The sequence below is a fragment of the Polyodon spathula genome, chromosome 2 (assembly GCF_017654505.1).
Source record: "Polyodon spathula isolate WHYD16114869_AA chromosome 2, ASM1765450v1, whole genome shotgun sequence".
In the NCBI taxonomy this organism is placed as follows: Eukaryota; Metazoa; Chordata; class Actinopteri; order Acipenseriformes; family Polyodontidae; genus Polyodon; species Polyodon spathula.
This window is the reverse complement of record NC_054535.1, coordinates 85,473,119-85,498,035: the sequence shown is the minus strand read 5'-3', so window position 1 is coordinate 85,498,035 and position 24,917 is coordinate 85,473,119. Positions and strand designations below refer to the sequence as shown.

At 36.5% G+C, this 24,917-nt stretch overlaps 1 protein-coding gene across 4 annotated transcripts in view; it reads right to left on the bottom strand.

Annotated features, from left to right (window-relative positions):
* Window positions 1-20,255, bottom strand: part of LOC121302702 (semaphorin-6A-like) — a 57,336-nt gene extending 37,081 nt beyond the window's left edge. For 2 of the 4 annotated variants that reach the window (XM_041232795.1, XM_041232802.1), the window contains exon 1: window positions 19,828-20,255. The gene's annotated coding sequence lies outside the window, so the exon portion shown is untranslated. The remainder of the gene's footprint in view (window positions 1-19,827) is intronic. The other 2 variants (XM_041232811.1, XM_041232820.1) reach the window with 1 other exon arrangement.
* Window positions 20,256-24,917: the final 4,662 nt, after the last annotated feature.

The window sequence follows — 24,917 nt, the reverse complement described above, 5'->3', positions numbered from 1 at the left end:
TTTTTTAACAGCGAGGAGGTGACATATAGCAAAAATCAATATACACTGTATAAACAAATGATAAAACAGATACATCTGGTGTCCTTTACAATTACACACTGTTTAAATCATAAACCTACGTGGAATAGCTTATTGAAGCAAGGATTTCTGTTATGTAAATGCACCGTGTAAATAACTAAAGAAAAGAATGTTTTCTCTGTTTGTATTTCTATCTCACTCTGATCTATTTTGATTAAAGTACCAAATGCAACAAACTATAGCAAGAAGATTACTATAGAAGTTAAATCAAACATGCCATTGTGTTCATAAGCCAGAAAGAGCCAGTACAGTGCTTTTTTGTGCAATTTTCCTGGCCAGCCTTGTCATATAGGTGTGGTTGGGATTTATAGCTGCTGATTACAGAAGTACCATTTAGAAAAAGAATGGGTCACATGAGGTTGTGTTACCCGTGCAAGGCATTGGATGCTGTTCCTTACTTTTCCTCATTAAAGCATGTAGGCTATTTTTCTTGAGATCTGCCCCTTAAAAAAAGCTCCAAACACACAGCTGTGAAAACTGTCCAGAATAAATCTGAACCATTCTGCACCAGCTGCAGCTTTAAAAAGAATACAATGAAGACTGACCAGCAGGGAAACCACATTCAATACATAGAGGGGTCCTTTCAATAACCATTTCACCCCTATGTAGGACTGAGGAACAAGAGACAAGTAACTCATACCACAGTTTGGATTTGAACACATGACCTCAAGACATGTCCTCATCTTTATTATTATGCCATATTGACTGGAAGTTTAGCCTGCAATTAGTTACTCTAACAATAAGCCAATTTCCCATTACAGCTTCAATCTATGGTTATAATAACTTACAGCACAATGTGCACAGCATTACAGTAGCTTGTGCAAGCTTGATCCAAATGTTCATGAAGTACCTTATAAAGTACTAGCTTAGCTTTACTGTACATACTCTTAAAAACATTTTGTTTCTTTAAAAAAAGAAAAATCACGCATATTACACATGGTTCTGAAGATATGAGTGAGAAATCAATATATGATTAATATACCACCGTGACAGGACAGAGTCCCTGCACATTAAAATATCTAGTAAGTCTAGTATAGTCTCAAGGTGGCCTTGGATAAAGGTGTCTGCTTATTATTATTATTATTAATAATAATAATAATAATAATAATAATAATAATAATAATAATAATAATAATAATAATAATAATAATAATAACAATAATAATAATAATAAATGGGTTTCTGTGGCTGGCAGCCAACTTGGCTCAAGAGTAGGGGAACAACCTGGAGTACAGATGACCACCCTTTGCACAGCAACAGGGTTTTAAATGAGATCATTGGTTTGGTGTGGTGTCTTTCTGGGGAGGCTGATTGTCTGATTGATCGGCCTGAGAATGTTAGGTATGCAGTTCCTGGTTGGCTAATCAATCAGTCAATTAACCACCTGGTGAAGGAGACACCACACCATTTAAAAAGAACAAAGTAATGTTTGTTGGGGGCGGAGAGAGAGATTAATTGAGACAGAAGACTGGGAGCAGTTGGTTGTGTTCATTGTTCATGAGTTGTGACAGCTTGGCTTGGGTGCTGTTTTGGATGACGTGGTACAAGCAAAAGTTCAGTTAAAAGGTCTAAATATTTGTTGGAGTAAAAGGACTTAGCCTTCCCCCACAGTTAGCAGAGGACGGAGTTGAGAAGAACTTACCTCCATATAAGTTTAGCTTAGTTCTCCCAGAGGGAGATAGGTTTTTGTTTTGATTTGTATGGTGTTATGTGTGGTTGTTTAATCCATTTTTTTGATTTGTTAAACAATATAAGTGCGCAAAAGCACTGAATTGCAGTATTCTGTGTCTGGGTTTGCCATTTCTACCGATGGCCAGCCTTGACAGCGATGCCACTATGCCACCACCACCATTTATTATTTTGCCTTTGTTCTCAGCATACTGTATCAGCAAATATAACAATGCAAACACTGATACATGGTATAAACAATCTGATCTACATGGCTGAGAAACAAGGATGTTTAGCTTTTAATGGGTTTAGGTAGGTAAATAAAAAAGGCAAACAAAACATCCACTGTTACTCATTGCTAGTGTAATGGAAGCCATAAATCAAACAAAATCCATGTGTCAAAGGTGACATTTGGTAATCATGCAGCCTAGCTGAGACAGAGATAAGCCCAAGAGATACAGACAGCTCCACTCTACACACAGACTGACACTTGAAGAGCTGCAAGAGATGAATGTCATATCTAAATAAGAATACATGAGATTGGCACAACAGCCCATGCCTCTGAGATATGAAGTGTTGCTTGTAATGTCCTCTGAAGCTTGGAGAACTTTACAGAATACATTAAGACTTTAAATTGAAGAACCCTCTCTTGGCCTACAACGTGCATTTAATAACTGTCCTTGCCAGAACAATCCCTCTGTAATAAACAAGCCTCAGAAGGCCAATCAATTCTGTTTGCAACCTTACCACAAACAGTCCACAGGGACCCAACATACCACCTGGTCGGTGTTTCACAGAAACACTCAATTCAGGAAGAGGCCATCATTAAACAGAACCCCCCCTTTTTTCATATTCATCAAAATACATACAATAGTCAACTATAAGGAATACATTAATTTATGCATTTCTTATTGGTATTTTAAAGTGTATCCTTTTATATCAGAGTGGGTGGAATAGTTAATGCAACCCCCTTATTCCCCAGGCTACATATCCAATTGCCAGTGATCATGTGTCACTTCCAGATGCAGTAGCTGGTTAAATGTGTTCTGGTCCTTGGAGCTCCTAACTTCAAGAATCCACATTGCAACTGACACTAACGGGCACTTCTACCAAAAGGGTCGCTAAGAGGACAAGGGTTGGATTTGAAGTGGTCAAATTAACTTATTGACCACACATACCTGAGTGGGAGTCCTGTACTTGCCTGTGCAGCACCTGGTCTGTGGATAAACAATAACCAACTCTAAAATGAAAGCTATTCCTTGTCCTTGTCTAGGAAACTTATTTTAGTTGGGAGTCCACTTAAAAAAGAATGTCTCGTTAGCTTCATAAATTAACACAAAACTTGTACAATAAGAATATGGAATTTGTAGATCTTTAAAATAGCTCTTTATAAATAAAGGATAGCTCCATCTCATTAACTGTATTCTTTTCAAATGGTGCCTGCAAGACCTATTTGTGCATTTAATTTATGAAGCAGGATCGTTTTTTATGTCACTCAGCATGAAGCATGATGTATTTTCTAGTGGCCCAACAAAAACTACTCTGCTTTAGTACCAACTTTCAATACCAGGCAGTTGATCAGTGACTAAAAAAAAACTAATTAGACGTACTGCCTTTTGCACTATACTTTTCTCAGTGCACATACTGATTTACTCAAGACAATGTCTTTCATCCCTTGGAAGTAACAACAATATTAATCTTAAAATGCATGACAGTTATTCGATAAGAAGTTCACTACAGTACACAGTGTCACCCACTGAATCTGGTTGATTACCAACTTCTAATATTATATGATAGTTGTGTGATTTTTTGTTATGGAAGTGTTTCATTAATCTAGTCATTCATGCAACACAGCAGCACAAACGACCACTATAGCAACTAGGCAGAAGATTGATGACTGACTCTCTAGCATGTAAGGACAAGAAGGATATTCTGATTTACTTCATCCAGGCCACAGAATATGAATTTGTTGATTCATTCAAAAATGGGACCCTAAAACTGTTTTTTAAATATAACATATTTTACATTTGAATCGCTATAAATACTTATATGTAATTAAACATGCTATAGATAACCTCTACAGTTGGTCTAGTGGCTTGTGCATGTGGTCTTTTTTTATTGGGAAGTCATCCATTCAATCTCCAGCGCAGATCAAAACCTTTGATGACAATATTACACTCAGCCAACCAAATTCTTTGTTCAGTGGGCCCCGACAGTTGATTTCCACAACAACTACTTTTTCTCCATTAAGAAAGCACTTTTGCTCAGAAAGCTGCTTTGGCGGTTAAAAGCTTTTCGTAACAGTTCAGATGTACCACACTGAAAGCTCAAAGCCAGTGGAGTTCTCACAGTGCACACAGGCACCACTTTTGGAGTACTGGATCACTAAAACCTGTCAGACTGCATTCTGTAACACTGATATGCAAGAATCACAAGTCTCATCTGCAGTAAAAGTACATGAAGTAAAACGGTGAAAAAAAACAAATAGGCAACTTTTAGACAATCACAGTCCTCTGTGTACGATAATGGTCTAGCTGTAAACTGTAGAAACACAAAAACACAGGCGTTTTAGGCGACCCCAAAACAAAACCCTTACTAACTTTCTGATTTATATTTATTTGCTAAATCTGGATTGATGACGCATGGAGCATGTTACTCAGCAGCTTTAAGGTACTTAATGAAGTAGAGGAAAGAATCACGCTGACCTTGCGGCTTACAAACTACCCACAAACCTTTGGCTGTATGTTAATTGCACAGGCCTACTCATAATGCCACACATTCATTTTAATCAGAATGATGTACAGTCATGGCAAGTAACTGTACACAGAGTGGTGGTTTTCATGATGCAATTAGGCTGTAGGAAAATACACTGGATTTGTAAGCTTTTTCCCCAGTTTTTCTTTTTAAGTTTGCTTCGGTGCTTGCTTGATGTGGGTTATAGACACTGATAAAGCTACATTTAATATGCTCCCATATTGACATGGGAATAATAGCAGCTTTGCATGACATGTGTCTTATCATATCTGGTGGTAACAGTAGACCCTCCAGCAACAGCTCTCTGAGCAGCTGGTTCCACCTCTTAAATAAGATTTACTGTAGAGAGCCTGGTCAATATTGTAATAAATATGCATTAAAATGCATAAGTCATAAAGATGCCAGTTAGGTGCTGCTCTCATTTCTCAATACTGTACATTGTAACTACATCAGTATCATTGCTGGACTTTTTGTGAGCATAACTAATACAAAGGTAGTATATGGCTGTTTAGATACAGACAACCAGAGCAGCTTGAGTACAGAATTGGCTCAATTTTCATAAATCTACAAATAAGAAATTCAGTAACTTGCTATATAAGTGAGCACATTCAGGGTTTCACTACTTTTAAAAATCAAGTGATAGCTATACACTGCATTCAAGTGAAGCACACTGAATGAATGCATCAGCATCTAATCCTCTAACCATGAAATTTCAAAAGCACTACACTTTCACACACAAAAAAAGATACAAAATGGTGATGCACTCAAATTGTATTGAAAACAGATTCACAGTTCACAACCCGTTCTTAAAAGTCACAGGTAGATCTAAAACGCAAACAGAACTGAGTAAACAGAGTAAATCGCCCCTTCTGATCACATTTCCTATGATCACATTGTTTTGCGAATTCTGACAACTCACCAATTCATTCCTCGAGGAGCTGTATCCAGTTTCAAAACGCATATTCATGACAGTTGAATAATGCATTTAAATTCCACTCATCATCATTGCTGAGTGAAGTCCCGTGAATTTGAGGCTGACCTCAAAGGGGGCTGCAGTTTTGATGGGGACACTTCACAAGTCAATTACGTGCCAGATGAAGAGAGTCACTGGGTAATTGTTCCCCCATAGATAGCTAATAGAGATGTAATCCATGGAATGCTCTCTGAAACTGGCTGCCTAAAATGTTTCTGCAGTCTCTTCTGCAGTGGAATAGTTGGCCCAAGTTGGAATGTTCTTCATCTGTTTTTCTTATTTTACTGGTTGATGAGTAGATTAAGGCTGCAGGGAAATTTGATTCATGGGTAAGCTGAGTCCTGTAAATTAACTTAATGGAATTGAGGACTCTGTGACCATCCTTTTGATACTGATTAGGCTCAAGTATCCACTCAACTAATGACTAAAGCAACAGATCAACAGCTGCTGTGTACAGTGTCATACTGTAGTTGGACAGGCAACTGCCTTCTTCAATACGTTTATGGTTAATATCTTGTCATCACCTCCATGCCAGGACCAGTGAGACTTCCAGGAAAGTAGTTAACAATCATTGTCAGTTGGGAGTCTGAGACAATCTTGACATAACAATAAAATCTGTGTCTACTTTACTGCCGGTCTCAGTCATTAAGACTTAAAGAAGTTAAACCTGCTCATCTCAGCACTAAAGCACGTACCCATTTGAGAGTCGGGCCAACATAGACATCTTAAAGTCTAGCATATCAACCACAGACTTACAAGGGACATCAGTAATCCCCCCCAAAATAAAAACTGCTTCAGCAGCAATTCTGATAGATCTCTCCACAAGGATCCAGATACAAAGAGATAACCAAATGCATTTCCTGTGAAAAACTGGAACACTGCTATTTCATTTGAACTCCTCAGCCAATTCCTATATGTCACTGCACGATAATCTGGCCCCTTTATAAACTTGGCTTCAGAGCTTGCTTGATATAGGCTACAGGCACTGTTAATTTTACATTTAAGGTAAACATCCTGTCTGCACCAATTATGTTCATTGATATGACGGATTAATAGCTTCTTTGAGTGAAAAGTGTCTGACGTCTGGTGGTAACAAACGCCCCCAAGCAAGAACTATGAAACAAGCAGCTGTTTGTTTCCTTCCTAAACAATATTTAGATAGCCCAACAAAATACAGCTACAATAAAAACATATGTGTGTGTGTTACTGGTCTTTAAAGTTGTTATCCAATAGCCATCCAGTACCTTAGTTATATACTGTACACGCACACATGTGTATCAATAATTTTATTATAATATGCATTTCCATTGCTACTGTACATACCCACATGCACAGTATCATGGACTTGTATGGCATGGAATTCTAATGAAAAGCAAATATTAATCCTCAGATTACTACAATCATTAAAGGCATAGGTCATACACTATTGCAGGGTGTCTTTAATGCATGAAAAGTAAGGCGCCATAAATTCTAGTCTGGGCCACTGGAATCTTTGCCTGGATGCTTTTAAAATAAATACAACTGGAAGATCTGTGTGTTAAAGAAAGGAGCCTTGTCCTAAAGGTGACGTATACTACTTCTTACATTGTCTCTGTCTAATCAAGGTCCAACATAAGCTCATTGAGCACAGTTCCCTACCTTAATCAGGCTGCCAACAAGCTGATGTGAAACTGTAATAAAACACTTAAGAAACTACTGGCAGTTAGACAAAAGCCTTAACCCATTGAAACTCATTATATCCCCCTGGTCCAATGAATGAAACGGACCAGTAGTTGTGTTTGTTTCAATAAAGGCCCTCTATGAATAGTTCTGTGTGCTTACTGAATGCTTGATTTAAGAGAAACACACTGAACTACAGTAAAGTCGAGGTGTACCAAGCAAACAACAAAGAAGTCCCAGCTCATTGTTTACCATGAAAGTAAGCAGTCTAGTGTATTACATTCCCAAATACTTTGGTGGAACAAGGGCATAATCTTCATTAAGAGGGGTTTTCTTTATAGGAATTCATAACTAATATTGAGGTAATCCAGGTGGAAGGTACTGACAAAGTCTAGTTAAGGTCATGCAATACAAATGTAGTTAAAGGCAATTGTGGTGGAAGTTTATACTTTACACTTCTGTAAGACAGAGACTCAGCAGAACAAACAAGATTGAGTAAAAAAGTTTAATAGTTAAAGTTTGCAAACCTGAGAACACTCTCAACACACGCAGGTGTTAGGAAAACCGAGCAATGTTGTAAGTTACGCAGATCCAGTAAGCACAATTGTGGCAGAGCAAAGCTCTGCCCTTTATAAATTGGCAGGGATGGGGTTCTCCTACCTGCCTGGGTTTATTGTGTTCAGGTGGCTGGGGTTGATTAGTTAATTAGCTTAATTAATGATCAATCAGCGCCCAGCCACCTGACATAAAAGAAGGCCTCTGCTTCCCATTAAGCGGAGGGAGCTGAGGAAGCAGGTTGGTGTTTTTTGGTTTGCTGGTTTTGTGGTTTTTCTAAATCCAGTGAAGGCATTGCCCAGCCTGGAAATCTTTATTTTTGTAAGTTTTCGTGTTTGGTTATTTGTGTTTAAACATCTTTATTTTCGCCCTTGTGCCTTTTCATTTTGTGTTTGTTTATAATAAAGGCGTTGTCTCTGGGCCTCTATCCACTCGCCAGCCTGTCACAACAATATATACCTTATAACCTACAGTTATTACGAGCCAATCACAGAAGCTCAACTTAATATTCACGGATAGCAACAACTTGGAAGATTAAGATGAGACCAAGCATAACAACTTATTTAAATTGCAAACCCCCCCTAAAATGAAAAGTAAGTCGGTGACATTTCTTGTGAAGTGCCACGGAAGCAGCTTGCGGTTGCTAAGAGATAGAACTTCCTCTTTCTAGCTAAATGTCAGTACCTTTCCATTCCTTAGAAGGGAAATGTCGGTTCTTCAACGAGACAGAGGAAGTATGTTCACAAACAACTATTGATAATAACACATTATTATTGTATTATACCTAAATCTCTTAAACCTGAGCATGGAAAGCTTAAACAGTCATAGCAGTAATAACATCAAAGTGGCCTATCAAATTATACAATAACAACACATCATATAACTAATATCGTAACTACTTATAATTAACTTATTATCGCTTTTGCGAGCAGATCTTGTTCCTCCTGGCACCATGACAATCTCTGTCTTGTCACGTAGGCTTCTTGCGGGTTACTTTAAAGCACGACTATATATGGACATTTCTGGTTTACCTTAGGCCCCCTTCACTTAGTAATAACAAGATGCAGGTGGAGGCTAAAAGGGGAAGAGAAATGTCTAGACTGTTAAAGACTATATAACTCAAATCTAAAACTTAATAGAAATAAAATTCAAACTCCTTATTATATTGGTATAATCCCTTTTTAAGTCATACAGGCTAAACAAACATATGAACAAACAACTCAGAGGTTAGTACATAAATTGCATGGGATGTAATTTTCCCACCACACAATATTATCTTTTCGTACATTTTCTAAATAATATACTGTGTAGCAGAAATAGCAGGGTATGTTTTGCCATACATGGCTTTGTCAACCTTTTACAAAGCCCCTTGACAGAATGAACAATGTAAAGGTTTAATCTCCTTATAGTCCTAATGAGTACATTCTGCACTACTCAGTATATCAATCCTGCATAATATACCTTCAAGAAAGTTTAAAAAAAAAACTAATTAATTGTTCCAGTCTACAGTTGAAAAGTGCAGAGCTGACTTTTACATGGGTGAGTATCTAGGCTACAGAAACTGTAACACAGCAGCACTACAGCCCCACTTGATCAATTCTTGTAAACTTCACATAGCTCACTCTTACAGTCAATTCTTTGTCTTGTAGAAATGCGCCCTTTGCCTGGTCCCATCTTTTACATGCAAGCCATGTGACAGAAGCTGATGCCTTCGCAAAAGCTCTTCAGCGAAAGGACAGAGGCAGCAGAACCAATTAGTGGAGCCACATGGGGTGACAGCAGTAACTCAATGGGAAAAAGAACCAGAACCAGATAGCACACAATCACAACTGGAAACATTCCTTCTACTGGAGTCAGCCATTCATTTATTTATGTAACAACAGACAGATGTATTCATACATAACAACAAATACAACAAAATTGCATCAGTCCTCTCAGCTTGGTTTACTTTTTATCATTAAAAAAACATAGCTTTTTCTACAACAGATCAAGTCATATTGCTTGCCCTGAGTAAAAATTGATTCACATGTTTGCTACTGGTGACTGTTAAAAAAGCATTGCAATACACAATAAAACAACAATGCTGTAAATAATGGTGATAGACAGTAGCTTAAGGTTTCTGAAACAGTACACATTAAATGGAACTTAATTTGTGTATCTCACAAAACAGGATTTAAAATAATGTAGCCAAGAAACAAGATTTACACTACAGTAGGAGCAGGAGGTGAAAGACAACTGAATATAAAATGTACAGGTGCTTCCCTAACAGATGTAGAGCCACAAAGGTAGGTACATTTTATGAGCTACAAAAATAATGTAGCCTAGTTGAGGAATGTTTGCTAAATCAATCAAAATATTAGGTCACTCACAGAAATGGTGCCATGCTGGTTTAACCAAGGTTGTTGCTAAGCACATGTCTGGAAGCCGGCTGTTTAATAAGCCTGTTGTGGGTCATTTCAGTTTTCTCAAATTCATTAACTTCCAAAGTGTAGAAACAAGGAAGGTTACTTTTTGGGGGTTCCATGAAACTAGAAGACTCTGAATTGAGGAACATGGTTTTGACCTTTATTTTTTAAGGCTCTTAAATAAATACATTTACTTAACACAGGTCTAACTAATACATAAGTAATATATACAGCACATTATATATATATATATATATATATATATATATATATATATATATATATATATATATATATATATATATATATATATATATATAAACCATGTTAAATACATTTTAGTACTTTCATGTTTATGTACACGTACAACTTAGTCAAGCTAGGTAAACAAGATTCATGTTCTTCTTTCAGGCAACAAACTGCAGCAGTTGGCTACTGAAGACTGCATTCCTTACAGACAATATAATGGAACTCCAATTGACTGTATGAGAAGCTAACACTGGGTTAAATATCACAACTAATGATAAGAACACTAATAACAGATAACAACATTTTTTAAAGGCATGTAAAACATCATCATATTTGTATTCAAATACAATTTTGGAAATTCAGGGCCACAGACACCTCAAGCCACAGACATTGTTTTCCCAATCCAAATTGTGCCACAAAGCTAAAGTCAGAAGGGATTTTGTAGGTCCTTCTGACAATCTTATCCTCCCGATGTAAGCACATCCTACATGAGTGATAACGGAGCCAGAGACCTTGAAGCAGTTGGCTCTGCATGCACATTTTACAGTATGTTTTAGTCTGACAACAAGAGATTACAGAAAGGCACCTCTGTGCTACAGGGCTGATGATAAAAAAAAAAATTCAAAGAATAGAGCAAATCTGCAAGATTATTTTCACTCTGCTATGGAAAACAGCAATAGAATGCAATGCTTTTTCACTGTCTGCCAAAATGATCCTGCTACAGTTGCAATATGTATTATTATTATTATTATTATTATTATTATTATTATTATTATTATTATTATTGGGTAAGATATGTGCATATTCAGTCAGACTGTTTAATATATTTTGCCTGTAGTAATGGTAGTTATTGTCCATTGTGAAAAAGGAACACACTAGTTCACTGTCTGTGAGAGTTTTTTTCTGGGCGGTTGTGTGCACCCTTGGCTATTAAACATAGCACACAATAGATTTTACAGCACTGGCAATGCAAGTGAAGCATGCTATGGTTCCTTTAATGATCCCAGCACTCCACATGAGGGTGGAGAACACAATTATGGCACTTAAATACAAAATGCTGTCACATTCCATACTGCAGCGCCCAGTGAGTGACAATTTTGATCAGATTAAACAAACTCTGTTCGGAGAATTCATTCACATACGACCATTACCATATGAAAAACGGCATCATCATTTATAATGTGGATTTGACAGCCTTCTGCTTGGCTCAATCCGCCTAAATGAAGCTGCATTATTTGTGGTGGACAATGCGTGCTTGTGCCACACAAAGATTTACGAGTTACTGTACTGAATGTGTGTAATTAATGCCCCTGGAAACTACTCCTTCTGATGCACTTTTAATGTTTCAGCAAGTTAGCTTTTTTATTTACTTCAAGGTGGTACGCTACCAATAATAATCAATCATTTGCTAGCAGGTGTCTTAACTTCCTTGTTAAGTGGCATTAGCTGTACCGTTAATGAAACAGCATGTAGAAAGCTGAATTCCATGTGGCTATGCTATTGAGAATTTTGTCAAGATATTTAGACACACCTGGTTCTACAGAAAACAAGGTAATAAGAGTTGTGCTTTACATTTTACAGGTTTACTTTTACACCCCAGGACAGCGTCGTCGTGTCATAACACTGGTAAGCTGTAACTGTCTGAGCAATAAACTCAAGCAGTTACTTGACCCCTTGTTTTTTTTTTTAAGATAAGAAGTGTTTAAACACTAAACATTTAAGAGAATCTAGTCCCATACCTCAGATTATTGAAACCCTACAGGGAAGTCTCATGCATTATTTAATGTTAAAACTGATGACTGGCAATAAAAATAAAGATGAATAATTACAAGAGACACTGTCAGCCCATGGAATTGTTTGGTTTACATGTTTTACTGGTAATATTTTAGATGTATTGTACAACTGAGCTGCATTAACTGAAACAAACAATAGAGGGCAGTCTAATAAACCACAACTATGAAAGCTACAATTGCTGACAAAGGCATGTTAATAAAAGATTAATACCAGTCTTACCACTGATTTTAAAACTTTATATCATATTCTGTCTATGTGTTAACACAATGTATGTCCTTGTAGTATAATTGCTTCAGGGAAGATCTTAGCACCACATGTGGAAGAAAATAATTCTGTATGGCCATTCAGACTGCTGTTCAATATTTTTTTTTTAGTCAGGCTTTTTATACTAGAACAACAACTTGAAGCTGCTGAAACACTATGGGTCTTGTAGCAGGCCTGTCTGCACTGAATACATTATTCTGTAAATTACATGGAAACAAATGAGCTAATTAACCAGCACATAATGTACAGTATAACCTGTGTTTTTGCAATATACTATTTTCAAAAAAGGTTAAAGATAAAAAATTTTTTTTATGAAAATCAAGAGTCAACTACAATGCCTAATTTTATGTAGTAGATGGTTCTGCAGAAAATACATTACAAAATGACTATTTATTTCAGCAGCATCGGACTTTGCATCACGGAAAAATCTTGTCAGATAATTTGTAACACACATTCGTTCATACTAATAGTCCAGCTTTTTCTGCACAGTATTTCTTTCTCATGAATGAAATACATATTTTAATTTTATCCCTGGGAAAAAGAAAATATAAAAAAAAACAAAAAAAAACATATAAATAAAATCTAAGGAGGACAAGAGATGTGAAACAGAGGAAACCAACCCTGAAAATTCATCTTTGAAAAGGGCACTGTTCAGCATGTTCTATTTCCTTTAATCAGAGTTAAAAGGGAAACACCTTTCAGATTAAAAATAAATAAATCTTCCCAAGCACAAGAGAAGCAGCTTTGGCCACCCCCATTATCAATGTTCAAATAGTCCTTTCTTGTCAAATTAAAGACACACTATGCATTTTACAAACGAAATTCAAGATGCTTATTTCCAGTAATCTCAGAGTGGGAAGTTTTTAGCTGCACCTGGCAATGTTTTCACAGAGATCCTAGTGAACTCTGGTAAGATCACATCAGTTAAAAGCATTAACGGTGTAAGACTGCTGCATGGAAAAGTCCAGCATTCCCCTTTTGAATGTAGCAGAACATTATTTCTGGAAAAGGTCACATATCGGAAAGGATCACAGCACCTGTGTGTCATCTCATTCGGGATTTAAACCCAGCAGCATTTACAATGACAGGCTTGAATGGGCTTGCGTTATTCTACTAAACTGGAGCTGCATTCAGACAGACAATGGAAAGAAAAAATACAGAATCATAGGGGTATTTTCTCAAAGTTTAAAAAAATCAATTCAATAACAAAAACTCAACACTTTTTTTTTTTTTTTTAAGTAACAAAAAATTTGTATACAATCTTTAAAGATCAGACCAGCGATGTGTTCATCTCCCATTTGGGTTGTAGTTCAATATTAATAGTCCCACAACAACGCAGCCTCCATTGAGTCCTTAAAATCCTCTTGGGCCTGGACACAAACCACATCCATTACAGAAATGAGTTTTTTTTTTGTTTATTTTTTTTTTTATCAAAGCATGGCATCAAAATCAGTGAGACAGAAGCATACAACTATAATTTTCTTTGTAGTTTCTGTCTCAAGTCTTAACAATAAATCACTGCCACAACCACTCACCCAGGCAGCTTTATCAGATGCAATGTACAAGGAACAGACCACCTCCAAGGGCATTTTGAAATAGTATTGCAAATCTTAGTTTGAAGACACAGCTCAATAGCAAATTGTTCATCCATTATACTAATGTCTTACATAGCAGATATTTTTTTTTTTTTTTTATCATAACTTATCATGGGGGTCACATGATCAACATAAAGGCTATCAAAAAAATGTTATGGAGTAGTTTCAAACTTGAGCAGAGGCTATCTCGTCCATGGTTTAGCACCACTGCATGTGGTTTTCACTCCCACAGTGATGTGCCTTTCCTGACACCTGGGCCTAATCACTGTTTTACAGACATCCAAAGGATAAAAGATGACTGAATTTGTGTAAGTAACCCCTTTGAGATTACCACAGGTAGACTTTCATTGGGTGAAGTCTTGTGTCATATCAACATGTACTGTATATCAATAGTCATGTAGCAAACTATAAACATGAAATGTTGGCAACAGGCATTTCCTTGTGCCATCAAAGGTAATTTGGGTTACCAGAATGTAGGATTAGCTAACATGTGTTTTCTTTACTTAGTTAAAAATGTTATGGGTGATAACTGCAGCCTATGGGATAGATGCACCGTGAATTCATGATCAAAAACTGCTTTGACACTTAAAAGTGCAAAACTCCTCCATTAGGAATACATGAGGAACCATTTTAAGTGGGCTTCAGGCACTAAACGAATGTACTTTGTACCTTACACATTCTTCAATCAGTTGGGAACATCTAAGTCTACACAGTGAAGTCTGTAAAAAAATCTAAAGACTTACAATTGACTTATTAACAGTGTACTAAATCTACATTTCCTCAACACACAAAAATTGTAGTTTAAATACGTAATAATTCTGTTTGGTTCAAATAAAGTGTTTATTGAATAGACTTGGTTATTTTAGGTTTTCATTGGCAGTTATTAGACTTTTCTTTGCAAAATAGTGAACAGCTGGACAACATTTATAAAAAAAAGAAAACAAACACATTTATAAAAAAAAAAAAAAACAACACTGTTTAATGCAAACATCAGCTGGAACTTCACATAACGAGCTCCAGAGACGTACTTTATTTTTATTTTTTATTTTTTTAATAAATAAAGCAGGATAATTCTGGAAGCTTTTATTATTTTCAGAGCAAATCTGTAGTCAAAACGACTGCTAAATGCACTGTCCTACTATATATCCAGCCCCTCCCAAGGCACCCCAGCACTATCTGTGGCTTTGAAACTAAGGCAACCGAATAAGAAATCAGCCTCCATGATTAACAGATGAAGATCCCAGTGACAGTCTACCAAGGCCATAACTCAGGAGGCGCACACACCAAACACACTTTAATGCGGATTGAAGTGCAGTTTGGTTTGCTTGGAGTAATATGTGAATTCTCTGAGAACCACGGGATTGCACCAGGATGCGCATCAAACCAAGGCTCTTTTCTGCAAAACCAGCGGAGATGCTGTTTTTCATTTTCTGCACTGCTAAATACAGTTATGATGTTTTTTGTTTTTTTTCTTACAAACAGAATATTACACAACTGTACTTTGATTAAATAAAATTATTTACTATTCATCAATATTACAAAATCGACTTGGCTAATCAGGCACCTATATATATGTAGCCATGTTTATCACAGGAAAATGTCTGATAAATGATGACATCATTACTTGATTACACACACCATTATCATTACACACACACACACACACCATTAAGTTACCGAACTGAATTAATAACACAACTCTCTAGTGCGGCTGTCGCTGCCTTTTGCAACTGAACTGTGTGTGTACTTAAACGGTAGAGCAAAAGGTGGACTTGCAACCGCATTTTGGCTATGTGTAGGTATACAAGGATTTACAAGCAAAGAAAAGTATGAAATGACAATTGAATAAAGATTTAGCATATGTATTACATCTGCCTTTATTTTAATTGTACTATATACACTTTCGCTGCTGCACCTGATTTTAGTAATCCATCTCCTGTTGCATCTGTATCTCACCACACTCTCAAATATACAACATTTACAACAAGCTATTATTATTATTATTATTATTAATAACAGCTAAATTGAAGTTGTTGAATGTCCAATGTAGATCTTTTTCATTTTCTCCAAAAGAACAGTGATTTTCTGACAAATACTCGACACTCTTTCGGCATGTTACGTTTCTTCGGCAATGATTTGACTAAATAAACCAAAATAACCCGGACAACAGCACAACCACATCAAGTAAAGGGTTCCATCTTGAGCACCGTGATCAGCATGAGAGCGGTGTGCGTTTGGAAAGTGCAATGTGAAACCAGCAGAACTCTGGCCTGGGTGAAGCTGCAAGTGCACCGGACAAGCGAATTTGAACTTACTTTAAAAGAAACTCAAGTTTTCTTGAATTTTTCTGGTGTGAAACGAATGGAAGCAAACTTGAAGTGAACTACAATTCGAATCATTTGAAAGTGAACTACGTGTGCATGTGCCCTACATACACAGGCTACATACACTTGCGAGTTCACCTTTTGCACTTAATACGGTTTGCATACACAGGTAACATACACACAGTTTGGTTACAAGGGCAGCGAGCTCGGTTATTAATTCAGTTTGGATAGTTAATGCGCGCTGTGTGTGTGTGTGTGTCTGTAGTACAACCACACTAACACAACCGCAGCTGGCGTTCAGTGGATTTCTGCGCAACTAATGATGGCATTGTTTATCAGACATTTTCCGTGTGGTAAACATGGCATGGCTAAATATATATATCTATATATATATATATATATATATATATATATATATATATATATATATATATATATATATATGTGTGTGTGTGTGTGTGTGTGTGTGTGTGTGTGTGTGTGTGTCTGGTGATTATCCAAGTTGATTTTGATATATTGATGAATAATAATTCATAACAATAGTAAATAGTGCATACATATAGGCTAATATACTTTTTTATTTAATCAAAATACAGTTGTATAATATTTTGTAGTAAGAAAAAAAAAATCTGGTTTTCCAACTTAAATAAAACAATATGGGACAATTGTTTGTTTGGCCACAGTGCGACCGCAACTCTTTTTTCACCGATACCAAACGTCTCATCTGTATGTTCTGATCCTACAGGAAATGTCTCAGGAAATGACGAAGACGCATATATGACTCCTTAGACATGCGTACATTTTTAATCCAGTCATTTTAATCCAGTCAAACCACTAATGTCGTTCCTACCAGCCTTCTGGTCGAAAGATCGCCCAAATGTTTTGATCTACCGTCCCTGTAGATAGTTGCCACTGTATTTAGCAGAGCAGAAAAAAAAGCAAAACGGTGTCTCCGCTGGTTTTGAAGAGCATAGCTGTGCTTGATGAGCTCTCGATCGATTACGTACTGTACTTTCTTCCAAAAGTATAAACTAGTTCAGTGGTTTGTAGAAACAGGGAGTCCACTCACTCCAGTAGCCTAATGAAAGGTGTGTGTGTGTGCACAACAAACGACAGCGACGAGTGGCGTTTGTAAATACGGTTGTCGAACTGCAGTGTGTGTATGTAGAATCCCTATTTCTAATCGGTACCTGAAGTAAAAAACAAATCTGCTAATGTACAATTTGATAAAAAAAAATTAAAAAAAAAATTAAAAAGACCAGCATAATGTGAAATTAAAAGATGTTGAACCTTTACCTCCGAGGTATATTCTATATATATATATATATATATATATATATATATATATAATATACTATATCTATCTATATATTCAGATATAATATATCGTATATATATATATCTATACAAACAGACGTCTTGGCGTTACTGATCTGCACTGTATCATAACGTTGACTGAGAAAAAATATGTAGCCTGTTCTGTATACTTCTTACATTAAGATTTCGTGCAGAAGTTAGTTTCCTGAAATGTCATTGCCTTGCAATGTGTAATGTGTTTATTTGGTTTGCTCGGTTTAATTCTACCGAAGAGGCTCCTGTATTAGGAGAGGTCAATTTAATTCACTCTTGTGTGCTATCTCAGTTGTGCTCTACCCCCCGGGGTTGGGGGTCTCCTACATTTTACACCTTCTGTTCTTAACTGCTAATGCTATAACAAAAGGGACTAATTTGGCCTTTTCTTTACAAACAGGCATAGAAACTAGGTTACTGCTATTTGCCATTTTCAGTACAAGCATTTCCTACTAGATTTGGACACACAACATCAATTATTGTCTTTCCTTTGTCACGAGAAGGGCAGCCGTTTGTCTATTCAACAGACCATAGACATTGTAGCTCGTCCGTTCCACCCACTTCTGCGAACATATCTCAAATCCCGTTGAAATTACCAATATTGCCAATTTAAATCTTTACGCAGCAGGCAGTAAATAATAACCTCCCTGACGTAAAGTTAATATCGTTATATCATATGTATGCAACAACGTGTCCCATTAAATGCTAACGCTTGAACAACCCTACTATTCAGAAACCCCATATAAATTATCCTATGGCATCACGTGGTCCGTATTAATATCACATTTCGTCTACACGTAAGAAGTAGGCAACTAATCTGATGCCAATTAGGAGGAAAAAAAAGATTACACACAATCGCTAGATTTTGTGCTGAATGCGTTTACAGGACAGAATTGGTAGATTCAAACTTCTGACAGCCTACATTAACTGCTCACATGTAATCTATGTTTACCACATTATCAGTTTTCGTTGAAAAAAAAAAACAGATATAGACTGATGTGAAAGATGTTTAGTAAATACATATTTATCTAATAAATAAAATTGACCAAAAAGTGATAGGACAGTACTCCGTTAGTATTAAAAAAATAAAAAAAAATATTAACAGAAAGAAGGCTGCAGCTTGACTTTAGAACACATCATCAGTTATTGTTTCACTTCTGAAAGGAGTTACAGTATACTCCGCGAAGAAGAGGAACAAAAAAAAACATAACAGCCTCGGGCTCTCAATCTCACGTACCCATTCACAGCCCGTGCACACAATGCAGGTTACTTTGGGGGAAATGTGCTTTCCACTGTACCGGCCCGGGAATGAGCGCCCATTACAATTTACAATCCAAGGCACAACTAACAAAAGGTGGACCACTCTAAATACCATCCTCAGAAAACAGGTGACGACGTATGTCACTGAAGTTAAATTGAAAATCTGGGCAACAAAAACAAACAACTACTCTGTGAAGGTGTTTCTTTATGTTCAAGTTACATCGCACAGTTGTTTTTAATATTTAAAATACCGTAGAGTCGGCTACTGTGCTAGTTCTGTGTTGTAGGCACTATTCAATAAAACATGCCCTGTTCTATTTCAGTACTCCAAGTCAGCCTCTTGAATCTGTGTCAGCACTTTAAATTACGCATTTACTTTGCAGTTCACATGTCTGCTTTTTGAAAATATACTGCATGTTTGTTTGTTTTTTTTTTCTGTTTTTTTTTTTTTTCTCAGAACAACAGACAATGGAACCTAAATACATAGGTTTGATTACCAAGATATCGGTGGCTGTTTATGAATTTATTTCTGAAAAAAAAAAAAAAACATATTTTTTTAAAAATATATTTTATTGTGGGGAAAATAAAAAAACTTTTTATATATTGATAGTGGTTGCAGAGAAGCCGCACACGGCATACTCCCTAAGTCATTGTTATAATGGGCATGAGGGAAAGCCATGCCGCCAGTAGCCTTATTCATACCTATCCATATTACATCCTAATAATACTATCAATTATGAGTCCAGTGCAGCGGAACAACATATACATAAATAAATAAAGTCCAGCCAAACTACGCAGTGACATTTAAACCAACGTAAAAAATAAAAACGACATTCGTTTTATTGAAAATAAATAAATAAAATAAAAAATAAAAAATATAAAACATAAAAACACTATACCTTCTGCTCCCGAAAAGGCAGCATGCAAGGGTAGAACTAGCTGCTGTATCGTCCCGTTAGTAATCCATTTAAGACGTTGTCTTTGGTCAGTTCCAATAAGTGTTTAACTGTTTTCTCGGTTTAACGACATGAGTGTTTAAAAATAAATATATACATATACGTTGTGAAAAATATATGAAGAACACACGCCTTTTTTATCATAAAGCCCCGTGAGCTTAAAACCAACTTTTGTTCTTCAAACGGCAAAATCCAGTAGGAATCCACTTTCACAGAGATCGTTGTTTAAATCCTTTGAGGTAACTGAATGAGTATAATCTGGCCTCCAACCACTGACCATGTAGTGTCCCGAACCCTGTACATTCGCAGCAGGCTAAACCAGTGCTCCACACAAAAGCTCCGAGTCATCCTATTTGGAGATGAAGCTTTCTTACGCTTATCCCAGCCTACAAACTACAGCTGTCACTCGCTATCTGCTTCACAAGAGGTGGAGCTAAATTCTGGACTGGAGCACTCTGTGTGGATGTGGATCCCTGCTTGCTCGTGTTATGCAGTGAAGATACACGGTGACTGCAGCACACACTCATAACAAAGGTCACTCTGATAAATCCCTTTTACATTACTTTTTTTTTTTCCTTCCCAAAATTTTAAACTGTTGCTGCTTTGAAGCTGCGTGACTGATCAGGTTCTGACTTGGCAGGTAACAAGCTGGATACATTGGCTGCAATTGGCGCCATGACGCATTTTTCGATAAAGCCTTTCGAAATCTTCTTGGGAACCGGTGAAGCGATTGATCTGACACTTGGCATATATCATCAGCAAGCAAACCAATCAAGTTTGTGAAGCAGAAGTTGCTGTGATAAATATTAATGTCAAAATGGTTGCCACAAATCTTATCGAAACACCTAACACTTAACATCTTAACACCTAACACTTGCCACAAATCTTATGGAAACACCCCTAACAAAAAACTGCTGCTATTTGAATACCATTTGACCAACAAACTCCAAACTTGGTAGTTATTGTCCCAGTAACAATGGAATACAAATATGTCAAAATGGTTATGTTTTATAAAACAATATGGCTGCCAGGTGTACGTTTATATCTGAAATTTAAAACTGCCTCTGTTGACAAATGGTTTATTTGACTAACTCCATACTTCACAAGCATCATCCTTGACACTGCAGCAATACAAACTGACTTTTAAGAAACTGGTGTTAAACTGAAATGGCCGTATGACGCATTTCTTCTTGAAACCTCACGAAATTGTCTTCTTTGGAACTGTTGAAGTGATTGATCTGACACTTGGCATTTATTATCACCATCCAAACCTGCTTGCAAAGCAAAAGTTGCTGTGATATAATTCAATAGTAAAATGGCTGCCACAAATGTTACTGAAACGCACCCCTAAGAGCCAACTGCTTTTATTTCAAAGCTGTCTGACCAGCAGACTCCAAACTTGGTACTGGAGACAGCGGAATACAAATATGTCAAAATGGTGATGTTTTGTAAATCAAGATGGCCACCAGACCTGCATTTTCTTCTTACATTTAAAACTGCATCAGTTGGCAAACAGTTTACTTGACTAACTCCAAACTTTACAAGTATCTTCCCTGACACTGTATCAATACAACTGACTTTTAAAAAAATGGTGTTGACCTGAAACCAAAATGGCTGTTTGATGCATTTTTTTTAGAAACCTTTTAAAATCTTCTTCTTGGGAACCAGTGGAACGACTGATGTAAAACTTGAATATATCGATAGCAATTAAACACGCTTCAAGTTTGCGAAGCAGAAGTTGCTGCAATAAAGTTGAATATCAAAATGGCTAGCAGAAATTTTACTGAAATGCACCCTTGACAGTAAACTGTTTAAACAACAGACTACAAACTTGGTATTTGTATTCTTGGTGACAACAGAATACAAATATGTCAAAATGATGATGCTTTAAAAAATAAGATGGCTGCCACACCTACACTTTCTTTTTACATTTAAAACTGGTTCAGTTTAAAAATGGTTTACTTGAAAATGATCATGCCTGCGTCACTACAATTGAGTTTTTCAAAATCTTCTGGGGAAATATGATCCTGGCTTGTTATCCTTGTGGTTGTGAATTTCAAACTGTTAAGCCTGCAGTATGTTTTGCTTACAGTGCAGCAGATTTTAATGTCATTTAATTCTGTATATCCCCTGGTAGATTACAATTCCAAGGTATGGAAATCTTTTAACTGCAAATTACTTTTATTTACAGTGGCTGAATGTGTTGCAAATGTCTGTTGTGTACAGTGTTGGTGATTTAAATCAAATTGGGCCTGGACCAAATGAAGACTTTGACCCACCTGCTAATAACAGCAAACTGCTATTATTTGAAAACAGTTTGACCAACTTCTTAGACATCATCCCGGTGACAGTAGAATACAAATATGTCAAAATGGTGATGCTTTATAAACCAAAACTTATGTTTGTGCGTCAAACAAAATGGTCACATGACGCATATTTGAAAAAAAAAAACAAAACAAAAAAAAAACAACTAAATAATCTTTTGGGGAACTAGTGGTTGCTGATTTCAAGCTTGGCAAATTGAGAACTCAGCTCACTTCTACTGGTACTATTACAGCGGCTTGGAAGCCATAAAACCTGGCAGTTCTAGTTTATTTATGTATTTATTTATTTACTAATTTTCCCATTCCATAGGCTGCTCATTGTATAGACCATGTTGAACATTTACTCCACCTGTAAACTGTAAACCATGTATGCATCAGTATCAAACTTTCAGTTTACCACTTGTTATTATTATAATCACGTGTTGGGAATTGTGATTCCCTTACATGTTGTTTCTTTATTTTGGTTATAATAGCACAACGTAGACGTACTCATCACGGTGTTTTTAAAATCACTTACTGCTACAGACCTACTAACTACTGTCCTATTCTGGAAAGGGAACCCCACATCTTATTGCAGTGCATGTGTTTACAAACGGAATTCAGGGCACTCTTTTTTACTTCTTAGTTATGTGTTCAATTCAGTTAGCTGTCCACGGGAAACCCCGACTCCACTGTGTTTTATTCTGCCTGTTCACAGTTTAGAAACGTCCCTCTCTCTGATCCACAGCCAATCAGTTCAGGGAGGGAACAGAACAGAAAATCCTGTTAAGTTGTTGTTATTACGATTTCAGGTGTGCTGTTGGACATAGCTCATGTCCTTCCGTTTTCATCTCTTCCCCGGTCAGTGTTGCACCTGATTCTGTGTGCTGAATAAGCGCACGCACAGGATTGCTTCTGCCACGCCAGGGAAAACGTAACTGACATCAGACCAGAAAGCAAGTTTATTTAGGATAGTGGCATTCTAAGAATTTTCCTCTAGCTTTCTGAGTAAGTATAATGAAAAAGCATAGTTTTATATTATGGAGGTGGTGTTGTTTCTGTTGAAAACTCATACTAGTTACCGATATATAAAATATTATTTACGTATAAATACAAACATATTAACCATGGGATAAACCGTCATATAATATTGACATTTAAGAACAAGTTTGAATGACAGGTTAAATTATGGCACATCGACCTACTAGCCACATACTCTGCTGTAAAGCTACATCTAAAAATGTCCAAAACCTCATTTAAAATAATATAGACTGTTAAAAGGGTCGCCCGAGCTCCTGTGAGTGCTTTTCGTCTGGCTGCTAATACTGCTTTTAAATAAGTCCTCTAAAATGGATATATAATTAAAAAGCGCGTCAGCCTGATAACATTCTATAAGGCAACATGCAGAGCATTGCTTATTTGCCTAGAGAACCACGTTTTCTTATTTTTGAAATAATTGCAATTTATAATTTTACAGAATACATTTGTTTTCTGTTTGTATTTTTATCGTCCCAGCAAATTTAACTCATCAAGATTTTCTATAAACTAGAGATACATTACTACTTATTCTAATTGATATGGTTATTACCCAATATATTATTAAATCAATTAACAATTTGAGCTGTTTTGTTATCAAAAAAACAAACCAAAAAAATGTGACTTTAATAAACGTTAATTTGTGTTTCTAAGCCCAATTCAAAGAACATCTGATAATGTGATACATGCCTTTTATTGTTTTATAACAGTTTTATTGTTTTATTGTTTTTGTTGTTGTTTGTTTTAGAACTAACAATTTTAAGGTTTTGATAACAGGAATAGATACCAGTTGTACTGTAAAAATATAACATTGTAGTATTTCCAGTACTTCCAGTGTAGTCACAGAAATGTGATCGCAAGCCAAGGAATATTAGTGCCTATTTAGTAAAATGTCTGGAAAACTTTGCTCACTACAAAATACAAACAATATCTGTCACCTGCACAAGGATGACCAAATACTGCAGCGGTTTTGCTTGTGCAGTGGCAAAAATACTTGCACCCAACTAGAACAAGTGGGTGGTGTTTGATAATCTGACGTAAGAATTGCCATTGTTTGTGCAATAAATCAGATCAGTGTTTTCTGTTATGCATTAAGAGGCATGGGTTGGGTTAAATAATTTATCTGTTTATTATAAGCAAGAAAATCCCTTTCTAACACTATTCCTTATGCCACCTCCAAAATATCTAGGGATGTTGTTGATCAAACACTACTAATTGTGCAGAACTGTGCCAAGCTGTATGGTGATTTTGTGTTGTAATATAATGTCTGCAGACAGTAAGCAGAGGAATGAAGGGAAGTTGTAATCAGGTGTTTGATATGCTCTATGGCTTTTTGATTCATGACATCATTCATCACAAACTGCAGCCAGGGCCCCATTGTATATACTCCAGGGTCCCAGTGTATATACTTCTGCAATGTTCTATTCCCAAGATGACCACAGTAAGGGCCTATGCACCATCTTGTGAAGTTCAGCACAAGACAGACAGAGTTTAAGATTTGACCCCAAGGTTGTGGACTGTAGTGGAGTATTGAAACTAGTCTCTAACATGTGTCAGGCAAAGAGACAATACTTAAAGAGTTGCACAATGTGTGTTTTATCTGAGATGAGGCACAGAAATAAATGGACACTGAAATCAGACATTTCAGGCATTACTTGCTGGCTAGTTCTACAGACGTATAAAGACAAGAGTAGC